This window comes from Labeo rohita, chromosome 6, assembly GCF_022985175.1.
Source record: "Labeo rohita strain BAU-BD-2019 chromosome 6, IGBB_LRoh.1.0, whole genome shotgun sequence".
Lineage (NCBI taxonomy): Eukaryota > Metazoa > Chordata > Actinopteri > Cypriniformes > Cyprinidae > Labeo > Labeo rohita.
This window is the reverse complement of record NC_066874.1, coordinates 10,660,979-10,672,930: the sequence shown is the minus strand read 5'-3', so window position 1 is coordinate 10,672,930 and position 11,952 is coordinate 10,660,979.

Below are 11,952 nucleotides of genomic sequence, written 5' to 3'. Positions count from 1 at the left end.
AGCTTATGTTCTTTTGGACAGCCATGGGAAAAGCACAATGGTGGATATTCTGAACCACATTTTGACAAATCACATGTTTGGTAGAAAAAAAATCTGTTTTCCTGTCGTGAGAGTTCCTTGAGTGAATTAATTTTCAGGCAGTATCAAAATCAAAACAGACACTTATCTTAAAGAATTTGCTGTAGAAGAAGCAGAGAAAAAACACTATTTATGCAACAGTTTCAGTTCTTGATTCTGGCATTCCAAGAGTGATTATATATATACAGTCCAACAGCACTGGGACTTCACTGTTTGTATCACTCTATTCGTCTTTGTCCGTTCTTTATAAGTGAGTCAATGAATAATTCACACAACCATTTCATTCAGAAACACATTCAAGAATTCAACACACATTCAACAAGTATGTGTGAGTCATTAAAGGGATAGTTCACATTAAAATGAAAATTCTGTCAATAATTACTCACCCTCAAGTCCATCCAAACCCGTAAGACCTTTGTTCATCTTTGGAACACAGATTAAGATATTCTTGATGAAATCAAGAGCTTTCTGTCCCTGCATAGACAGCAACGTGACAACCCTATCAAGGCCCAGAAATGTAGTAAGGATTTTGTGCCCCTAATATGGGTTTTTGAAAATTACCTTTTATGCAGTGAATAAAAACATCTGGCAAAGTTTTAAATCTGAAAGTGAACTGTATATAAAGTTATTGTCTCTCAACAGAAAGAGTCGATTTGGAGTCATTTAAATGAGTTGGTTTTAAAACGAATCCCAAGCTGTTTCATGTTAGGGTGGCTACCTGTCCCGCTTTGCGTTGTACCATTTTCACCCCTTGTCCTGCACGTCGCATATTGAGAAAATGCATTCTCTTGCCTTTTTAAGAATGTTATGTATTCTTTTTGTGGCATAGTTTCTGCGCAAAGGATTTGCGGACCTCATCAAGTGATCTAGAAGCACTGACGGAAATGGTTCAGTGCACATGGAAAAACACAATATTCTCCATTCATTTTAACCAATAAAAAAAATGATGCAGCTTTCAGACACGTATTTCTTCTTATTTTAATAGTTAGTTTGAGGCGTTATTGTAATGACAAATATTTAGAGCGCATTATTGTAAAAATGCATTAATTGTCAAAATCTGCAAACACAAATCTCTTCTCTCGCAGGTGGATTCTCTTTACTCTCATAAAAAAAGACGTGCTTTCTTCTTGCTTGCATGTGCACGCTCAGAAACAGAAATCAGTGCATATGAACGGATGTAATCAGTCTTTACATAGCATAACAGTAGAAAATATATGTCTGCCTCACATCTACGTCCCGCAACAGTTCTATTGCCAGGTGGTTACCCTATGTTGATGTCAGCATGAAACATTAGCATATTGCCCGCCCACTTGTTTGGATGTGCAGACCCGGGAAAACTTGACCCCCGTCCAACCCCACCCAGCCCCGCCACCGTTTCTCATGTAGAGAAGATGCTGTAAGGGTAAATCCATTAGGCTTCAGTTGGAAAAACTCTAATTAAAATGACCGAACGTTTCGCTACATAAGACCCTTGTTCCTTGGCTGGGAGCCCTGTGAAGCTGCATTGAAACTGCATTTTTAACCTTTAACCGATTGGCTCCCACTGAAGTCCACAATATGGAGAAAAATCCTGGAATGTTTACATTTTTGCTCTCATGTACTCTGTAGCATGCAAAATACGTATTTAGTTCTGTACGTTGTTTTATTGCCCTCCGCAGCTTGTAGGTCCCTGGCTAACCGGCTAAAAGCAATATCTGTTTGCTTGCAATTGTCTAGAAATGTGTTAATGAATAGTATATGTTTGTCGTTGTTATTACTTGGAGTTCTGCACTGCAGTGCTTTATCAATCTGTTTCTGCTTTGGGCTAACACATATATCATGGCTGTTTGGGTGTTTACCACCGAGCTGTGGGTTAGAGTAACGGTGATGGGGGTTCCTTATCCGACATGTGCTGCACGCAGTAGACCAATCACACCAGACTGGATCATCAGACCAATCACCGCAAATTATCATCACGCAAAGTGGGGATGAATCAGTGAGTGAAACGTTTGGGAGTGGCGGAGCAAATAAGTTAAAAATAAATGCATATTGTAATTAAAGTGTTTTTTGACCTTGAATACATTAAACTATTTGCATTGTGGGAGCACAAATAGACATCATAACTGGCAATGCTGGGTTCAAAATGAAATGTTCTAATTATTAATTTCTTGTTTTTTCTTTAAAATGTTGTATGAAAGCAATATTACACTCGCAATAGCCTTAATGGTATTAATGTCACCCATGTTAACCCAATTATCAACAACAGCTCATAACAACAGCTCTCGTGCTCATGTAATATTGTTTAAATATTATTTACACTGAGTTGTAAATAGGCTATCTTTTCATTTCAAAACAGGCTAAATTAGACTGTGCAATCTTGTAAATGAATGTTAATGAGTTTTAATGTGTCTGGTAGGGTGTGAAAAGAAATGTGCTGTGCAAAAACATGGCTGAGCTCCAAATGTTCTTGTGATGGAGAAGACCACAGATCTCACAAGCCTGTGTGACACATCTATAACTCTGGTTAGACATCATAACCCAACAATGTCTGTCACACTACAACCCCTCTATGCATCAGTAAAAGCACAAAACCTGTTAAAAGTAAAGTCTCAGCACCACAATAAATGTCAAAGAGAACTTATTAAAGCTGCAAATGAAACTGAGAAAAAAAAGAAGCCCACTAGGACCCCTTAATCCATCTAGCAAATACTTCTTTGGACAATAGCAAAGCTCATAGTTAAGCAGATACTGTTAGAGTGTACTATCACAGCGTTGTGTACACTATTACGTCAATGTATACCTCCATCCTGGACCTTAAATGTGTTAAAAGACCCTGAGAATTTGCATTAGGTCCAACAGATAGGTACACAGCACTTTGATTTAAAATCTAATTGTGTTTGGTGAATGATGCCTTTAACCCATGATACTGCATGCTAGGCTAATCTTTTGTTTACACTGGTGTGTCTTTCTCTCTTTTGCTGAGGGGGTGCGGAGACTTCAGTAATCTCTGTTTAATCTGACCACCTCTTCCTGTTTAGAATGACAGTATTCCACTCTTCCACTCTGTGGTGAATGATGCTGATGGATATGATCTCCTTCTCTCTTTCTTACTCATTTCCTTTTCCACATATACAAATTCCTTTAATTCTATTGGCTAATTTTCTGCTGCTATCTTATAATCATATTAAAAAGTTAAGCACCAGTTCTGGTCTGTGGGAACAAATCTATTCTCACACTAAAATATCACAACCTGGCCTGTTATGGTGGCAGTGCTGCTTTACTGGTGCCAGACTAAAATACAGCAGCCTATATGTGTAATATTTTCACAATTTGAATGAAGTAACACAGCCAAATTTATTCTCATTGTGTCTTTTTGTTTTTACAGCAGATGTAAATCTTCTGGAGGCTATTTTGGAATTTAAAAGTCATGATTGAAGAAACTGGCACTTCATTGAAACCACTATACACTCCACCCATAACCTCAAAAAAGTCTCTATTTTAGGTGTATATGTGGAAACTGGCCACATCTGTATAGACGCCAGCATCTGGACAAAGCCATGAGCTCATGGTTACTCCTAATGGTGGTGTTAGAATGGGCAGAGGGCTTCTAAAACAGAGGTGAGGGACCAAACAGAGAAATTATTGCAACGAACAATACCACCCAGCTCTTTTATTTTCTCACGCACACCCACTGGGTGCAATGCAGCCAAACAGAGACATGGCTCAAGTGGGAATTCCTGCCTCATTGTCCTTGGCAATCTTTTCAGTTCAGAAACCCTTCAGTTGAACAAATAAACATGAAAAAAGTCTCAGAGATCAAAGTTCCTGATATGATGACTTGACCATTAGGTACTGTGTAATTCGATGGTTTGATTCCTGGGACTCCCATATATGAAGAACCTTTCTTTGCAAGGAATCTCTTTCTTAAAATATAAAATCTCCTATAGCATATAGCTATGCATGAAGACCTATTTACAGTTAAGGTCAAAAGTTTACACCCCCCCTTTCAGAATCATTAAAAATGTTAATTATTTTAGCAAAATAAGAGTGATCATACAAAATGCACGTTATTGTTATTTAGTCCTGACCTGAATAAGATATTTCACATAAAAGATGTTTATATATAGTCTACAAGAGAAAATAATAGTTGAATTTATAAAAATGACCCAGTTCAAAAGTTTACATCCTGTTAATTCTTAATACTGTTTTGTTACCTTAAAAAGATCCACAGCTGTGTTTTTTTAGTGATAGTTGTGCATGAGTCCTCCGTTTGTCCTGAACAGTTAAACTGCCTGCTGTTCTTCTTCAGGAGTAACACATTCTTTGGTTTTCCAGCATTTTTGTGTATTTGAACCCTTTCCAACAATGACTATGATTTGAGATCCATCTTTTCACACTGAGGACAACTGAGGGACTCATATGCTACTATTACAGAAGGTTCAAATGCTCACTGATGCTTCAGAAGGAACACAATGCATTAAGAGCCAGGGGTGAAAACTTTTGAACAGAATGGAGATGTGTACATTTTGTCTTATTTTGCCTAAATATCATATTGTTTTCATTTAGTACTGCCTTCAGAGGCTACAGAAGATAGTTACATGTTTGCCAGAAGACAAAATAAGTTACATTTACCCTGATCTTCAAATTCAAAAAGTTTTCACCCCCCCAGCTCTTAATGTATTGTGTTTTCTTGCATCACTGAGCGTTTAAATCTTTTGTAATAGTTGCATATGAGTTCCTCAGTCGTCCTCAGTGTGAAAAGATGAATCTCAAAATCATACAGTCTTTGTTGGAAAGGGTTCAAATACACAAAAATGCTGGAAAACCAATTTGTGGGACCTGAAGAAAAACAGGAAGTGTGATTAAATTAAAATTATTTGCAAAATGCAACATTAAATATGTCACTTTTATATTGTCATTGTACTTAAGCCAAAAGAAATTATTACAATTATATCTGGAAAATATTTACTCTAGTATGTTAATGGCATATAATTCTCTGCCAATTATGGTATAATATTGATAGACGTATAAACCAAAAGAAAAACATTTTAATTTCAGTTCAATTTATTTATATAATGCTTTTCACAATAAATATTGTTACAAAACAGCTTTAGAGAGAATAGAAAGTTAAAGTTGACAGTGGCAAGGTGAAACACCCTAGAAAGATACAAAACAAGGGCGAACTATTCTTGTATGTACACTGCAAGAAAGTGTAGCTATATGGAGATTTGCTTTTATTTTTTTACTGTTAAAAACTATGCCTGTAAATAGAACAACAGTGATTTAGTTGACAAAAGTAACTTTTTATTGAATGTAACTCCAAATAAACCAGATTTCTTTCAAACCCAGTTTGATTCACTGAAAGACAAGTATAGACCCATGCACCTGTAGATTTTTATGTGGCCCACATGGGGTCTTTTGCTTTTAACTTTATCTGGATGAAACCTAACAGTTCTAATAGTCCCAGAAGGTTCCCATTAGTCTATATTCCAGCAGGATGATTTAAGTATATAGGTGATGAGAGAAGCCTGCATGGGTTCCGTCTGGCTGTGGAAACCACAAGAACAATGATTAATCCAGACAGAGATTTATAGAGGGTAAAACCACGGTCCTCGTCTGGACGTCTTTCCTCACACATTCCTCCATCCTGTGACTCCCGACACATGTGTCTTTTCTCAGAAGCACAAAAAAGTACTGCTTTAATTATTTTTTTACATCTGAAAATTTGTGGGCTTTCAGAGTGGAGGCAGATAGAGACATAGTTGCATGGCACCACAGCAGTGTAATGCTTACTCAGATCAATCATGAGGATTTTGATGTTATAAAATTTGATATACAATGCTAAAATGTGCCACAACTGTTTTTTTTTTTTTTTTGACATTTATAAGATGAAATTGTAACTGACATTTTGGCTAAATGTTCACCGATCAACAGCTGTCAGGAGGTGACAGAAAATCTTAGCAGCTATAGGAAGCTGACCTTTGCTGACCTGGTCTGAACTTAGTAAGATAACACTTAACCCTTTCCTTGCCAAAAAGAGTGGATTAGCAGTATTAAGAACCTGTGGGAATAACATAATCTTTTTCTGGTGCAAGAAAAGAAAAGAAAGCTGTGAAATTTTTCATTTCATTAATGCTGTGAAAAGACGACATTAGAATACAGTCTTCTTTTGGAAACTTTTATGGCTTGCCAGCTATGTGAAGGACCATTACACAATAGGTTTTATAAGTGCACTGCTAATTAATACAGTTTTTGCTGGAATTTCAATTTCTTGAAGCGTGGGAAAAGATATCACTACATCAACGTTGTTGCTGACCGTACCATTGTACCAAACACATTGCTGTATTTATGGCCATTTGACGTCCTCTGAGTGGCGGAAGTTAAATACACTTTCAAGAACAGGAATCTCGTCTGCACGCCATGTCGTAGCTGGCACCTTTGACAAGGCATGGAATTGTGCACAACAGGGGTCACATCAGCATTGGTTTGCTGTAAGTCATTCAAATCATTGTGTCTCTTGTACACACAACCACAATGGTCTCGTACTGTAGACCTATGGGACACAAAGATGGTTCTGTTGATAGGGGCCAAACTGGCTCCAGTCAGGAAATGTACATTCATCAGTTATCTTTGATTGCTGCCCCAAAACAAATAATGGGTCTCCAGTGATCACATACATTGTAGGAAACACATTTGTTCGATAGACAACACATTTTCACAGACATAAGAAATGTTTTGTATACATTATGGTATCTACTTTTAGCCTGCCCTATTAAAATAGTCTGAACACAGGAGGATAGTAGAAAATTCATAGATTTTTGCAATGAATGTTATTCATTTTTGGAATCTCCCATTCAGTCAGCTAACAAATGACTAAAAATACTATTATCTACAACAAAACTATAGAGGGAGCTTGAGGCTGTTTGTAAATGAGGTGTTAAAAAAATTGGCATATTATGCCACCTAGTGGATACTTTTCGGTTATACAGCGCACTTATGTCACTGCAGACTCACTTGACACATTACAGTTTTTTTTTTTCAATTGCTAACATCCCTTTGTCCAATCTGTAGTCACATTTTCAAAACTCTAAACACAATTAGCAGAACATCTCTCTGTTGTGGCCATACCATTAACACAATTCATGTTGTTTTCACACAATATTCAGTCAATTTATAAGTTTCTAAAATGCTTAAATTTTCTTTTCACACAAGCTTACTTCATACCAAAATCATAGATCTTTCTTATCTTTTTTACAAATGCTTAAACACAGCATGTCAGAAATGAAGATCTAATGTTCCAAACCTTAAATACAGTGTAAAGCTTCTACTTCTGCAACAACAGCAGCTCAAAAGTATTGAAAAATATTTCTATATAAAATATTTTAACAACTAATACGCATTTTTAAGTAACAGATCAATGAAATATTTAGAAATAGATGATTCCATTCTCATTTGGAGGAATAAACAGGTGTTGAAGCTCTTTCCATTACATCAACATAAAAAGACCTCTTTGAATTGGTTTTGTGGATGCAGAACAACACAAAGAATCAAGGAGAGAAAAAATAATGTCTGGGAGAGGGAGAGAAATAGTTGTAGGAGGTAGAGGAGTAGTTGGATCAAAAAAGGGGTGAAGAAAAGGTAGGGGAGAGGAGTAAGAATGTGTGCTGGACTGTGCATTTTTATGTTTGTTTTTTTCCCCTTACACAAGCGGAACCTACGAAAGCTTATGCCATGGAATATAAAGGGTACAGGGGAATTGTGACTTTTTTATCTCACAATTCTGATAAAGTCTAAATTGCAAGATGTAAACTTGGAATTCCAAGAATATACGTCCGAATTGTGAGATAAAAATGGTCACAATTATCGTATTTTCTTTTTTTCTGTGACGGAACAAGCTTGCATAGTAACCAAAGACCACATATGTTGGAATTTCTGCTGATCACTGGCATCAGCTATCATAGGGCACCATCCACATCCAACCCGACCCACTGGAAAGCAATTGCAATCAATGTTCCAATTGAATTTCTGCATAGAGGACCCTATCTTTTTCTATTGTACATTCTATAAAGTAATGACTCATTCCGTTTTAGATAGTATATTTCCAAGAAAGAACACATTCAACAACTATAAATGTAAAATGGGTTTCTGTTTAGGGTAAAAATCAAATTACAAAAAACAAAACAAAACAAAAACAAAAAACAAAACAAACAAACAATAACAACAACAACAAAACAAAACAAACAAACAAAAAAAAAAACAATAGATTTACAGTTTTTTACAATCGCTATGACAGTTTTTTCAATACATTTAACAAGTTTCCTAAACTCTTAACACGGTTAGCACAACATCCGTCTTTGTAGGCTATACGATTAACACATTTCTTGTTGCTTTGATACAAAATGCATACAGTTAACACCAATTTAAAATGCTTGAACTTCTTTTACACACAAGCTCAACCAAGACCAAAACAATGTAATTTTACAGTCAAATTTACAAATGCTTTCACACTGTATGTCAGAACAGATAACATCATGTTCTAAACATAACTTATATAGGCTAAAGTCAAAGTGAACAGCTGTTCATATTGTGAATTGAAACACAAATATATTCCCTGTATTTTATTCCATTGCCAATAGCTTATTGCAGTTATGCAAATATATAAATCACAGCTGAATACCGAAGACCGGGCAGAATAGAAGATTACTTTTTTTTTTTTTTTTTTTATTATAATTCTGGTGCTTTTTCTGTTTGTATATCTTGCAGTAATGTCCTTTTACAAATAAAGTCTGTACTGCAGCAATTCTGTGTCTGTATTTTTTTACATTTTACATTTTATAAAACTACTTTGAGATGGTCATTCATTTTTTGTATTGAATTTCTGCAGCAAAAGAAACAAAATGCATGCATTTACTAAACCCAACAACAACAACAACAACAACAACAAGAAAAAAAAATGTAGAGAGGCTTCAAATATAAGGGCAGACCTGACACATAAAATAATGCAGTTTCTGTAATTTCAGCTGATGATAGTGTTTTTTTGTCAATGTCTTATGATTGACTAAATGTTCCTGTTGGAAGAGAACATGTGTTAGTGTTTTGAATAATTATTTGATTTTAAAACATGTTTGCAGTGTTTTGTTAGACATAGTGTATTGTGTTAGTTTATTATTGTATTTTGAAAATTAGTTTTGGGGTTTAGTTTACAATGTGTGATTTTGAGCATGAAATTAACCGTTTGGCCAATTGTGTGTTTTAGGTGTGTTGGTGCGTTAAGAGTTTAAGAAACTTGTTAAATGTATTGAAAAAACTGTCATAGCGATTGTAAAAAACTGTAAATACAGTTATTAAATAATATTTTTTGTAGAATTTGACAATTACAGCTTGTGGAATGTGGAACAACCACACTTTTTATTGCAGATTTAAACAATTTTCACACAATAAATGCTGAAATGGATTAAATCATAAACTGTTTTAAATCGATGGTTTAAATCATTAAAATAAATAAATATATACACTAATTTAGATAATGGATTTCCAAATTTTAAGACTATAATGGGTATGCAACAAGGGCAAAATGGGTCTGCGATAAATGGGATAAAACCAAAAGAAGAGTTAAAATCTGTTAAACACCTGGGACACAAAAGTGCTTGGATTAGAACAAACACTCTTTTTCTACTTATATGGTCAGAAAGCTTTTAATATAACAGACTGAGAAAGCGTTCATAATTTTTAATTAGAGAGGAAAAGCTTGTGGATATTTTATTACTTACATCACACTCATGCTAACTGGATGGACTAACACAGATGTCATTCTGAAGATTTCTTAGAATTACCCGTGACAAGAAAATGAATGGTTAATTATTCTAGTCTCTGAAATTTAAGCCTCACGCTGAACCAAGACACTGCATTCCAGGAACATGCTTGACTGCCAAAACACGCATAACAGCATTACATCTAGTAAGCCACTTGAACACTAGCAGTATAAGCACATCTTACAAAACACACTTTTATGAGTTGTGTCTATGAGTTGCATAAGCATCTGTGCAGGTGTCAGTTTGCAGCTGGCTCATACGCTTATTTATATTTACATGGATGATGCACATGGTGGCAGGGCCAACAAACTGTCCTCTGTGACTTTTCATAAAGGTTACATGAAGCTCTAGAACTGGGGTGTCAATAGGTTAGCTCCAAATTTAAACAGATCTGAACCAGCTAATCAAGATGTCCAAAATTTTCCTAAAAAATATTCAGGTGTATTAAGCGGCGTCATATCTGCATTCTGCGGGATGGTGGACCTCCAGGACCGCTGACACCCCTTTTAAAAATGTGAAAATTATAATATAGTGTTAGACGTCTAAATGTTTAAGCATTTGCTGCATCAATGCCGTTCAAATGTTTGGGATTTGGAATTTTTTTTTTTTATATATCTCAAAGACGTCTCTTGTGCTCACCAAAGTTACATTTATTTGATCAAAAATACAAAAAAAACAGCAATATTATGAAATATTATTGCAATTTAAAATGACAGTCTTCTAGTTCAATATACTCTAAAATAGAATTTATTTCTGTGACGAATTTTCACCAGCCATTACTTAAATCTTCAGTGTCACATGACCCTTCAGAAATCATTCTAATATGCTGATTTATTATCAATGTTGGAATTTTTTTTTTTTTTTTTTTTTTGGAAACTGTGATACTTTTCCTAGGATTTTCCAGGATTTTCAAGGTAGTGTTTATTGCAAGGGAAGTTTTTTTTATTATTTATTTATTTATTTAGTGTTAAATAAATGCTGTACTTTTTAACATTTTATTCATTAAAGAATCCTGAAAAAGTATCCCAGGTTCCAAATAAATAAATATAGCAGCACAACTGTTTCCAACACCGATATTAAATCAGTAAAAATATCATGTAGTATAACCATATCATGAAGAATTATTTATTGAAATATCAATTATGTCATATTTTAAAAGACTATCTGACCTTGACACAGTCATGCAGGGGTTCTAGTCTTTTTCTTTTTCTTTTTCTTTCTTTCTTGCTTTCTTTCTTTCTTTCTTTCTTTCTTTCTTTCTTTCTTTCTTTCTTTCTTTCTTTTTAGGATTATTTATTTACTATTATAGTATATATTATTATTTAGAATTAGTTTTATTTTTATATTTTAGTATATTTTCAGAATTTTAAATAAATTATACATTTTAGTTTAGGCTTCCATAATTTTATGCACTTTTGTCAGTTAGCTTTTTTTATTTTTTATTTTTTTATTATTAATTTTTTTTTTTTTTTTTTTATTAGCTTTTTATCTATTTTTCTTTCAGGTTTAGTTTTAGTAAATGTAGTACTTGAACTCTCATTTCAGTAAGCTGACAAGTTGCCAAAGTTTAAAAATTTCATCTGATATTTGTTAAACTTTTTTCAATTAATTAAAACCATTTTAAACAGTTAGTTTTAGTAAACAATAACATTTTCCTGATGTTGGTTTTACCACAAGAATTTTGCTGGTCATACCACATGATGTTTATTTGGTGCACAAAAGTATTTTTGATAATTATAAGCAGAGAATCAGCACATACTATACAGTTGAAAATATACACTGACCAATTATAATATTTAATAATAGTTATATAATAATTAATATTATATAATAATGTTTGTGTTACTTTTAATCAAAAGAATTGTCAAAAAAAGCTTTGTGTGTAAACAAAGAAATAAATGCACTACATTCGCTTGAAAAGCTCTCAAGAAAATTCCTCTCAGGTGTTTTTCATTGATGATAAATTTTGTTTCAACCTTCGATGGGCACATACTGGTCTGGACATGTTGTTTCAGCACTCATGTGAGTGAGATGATGCAACAAACACAACATAAATATGTTCTGCTATATTTTGCAGTGACCA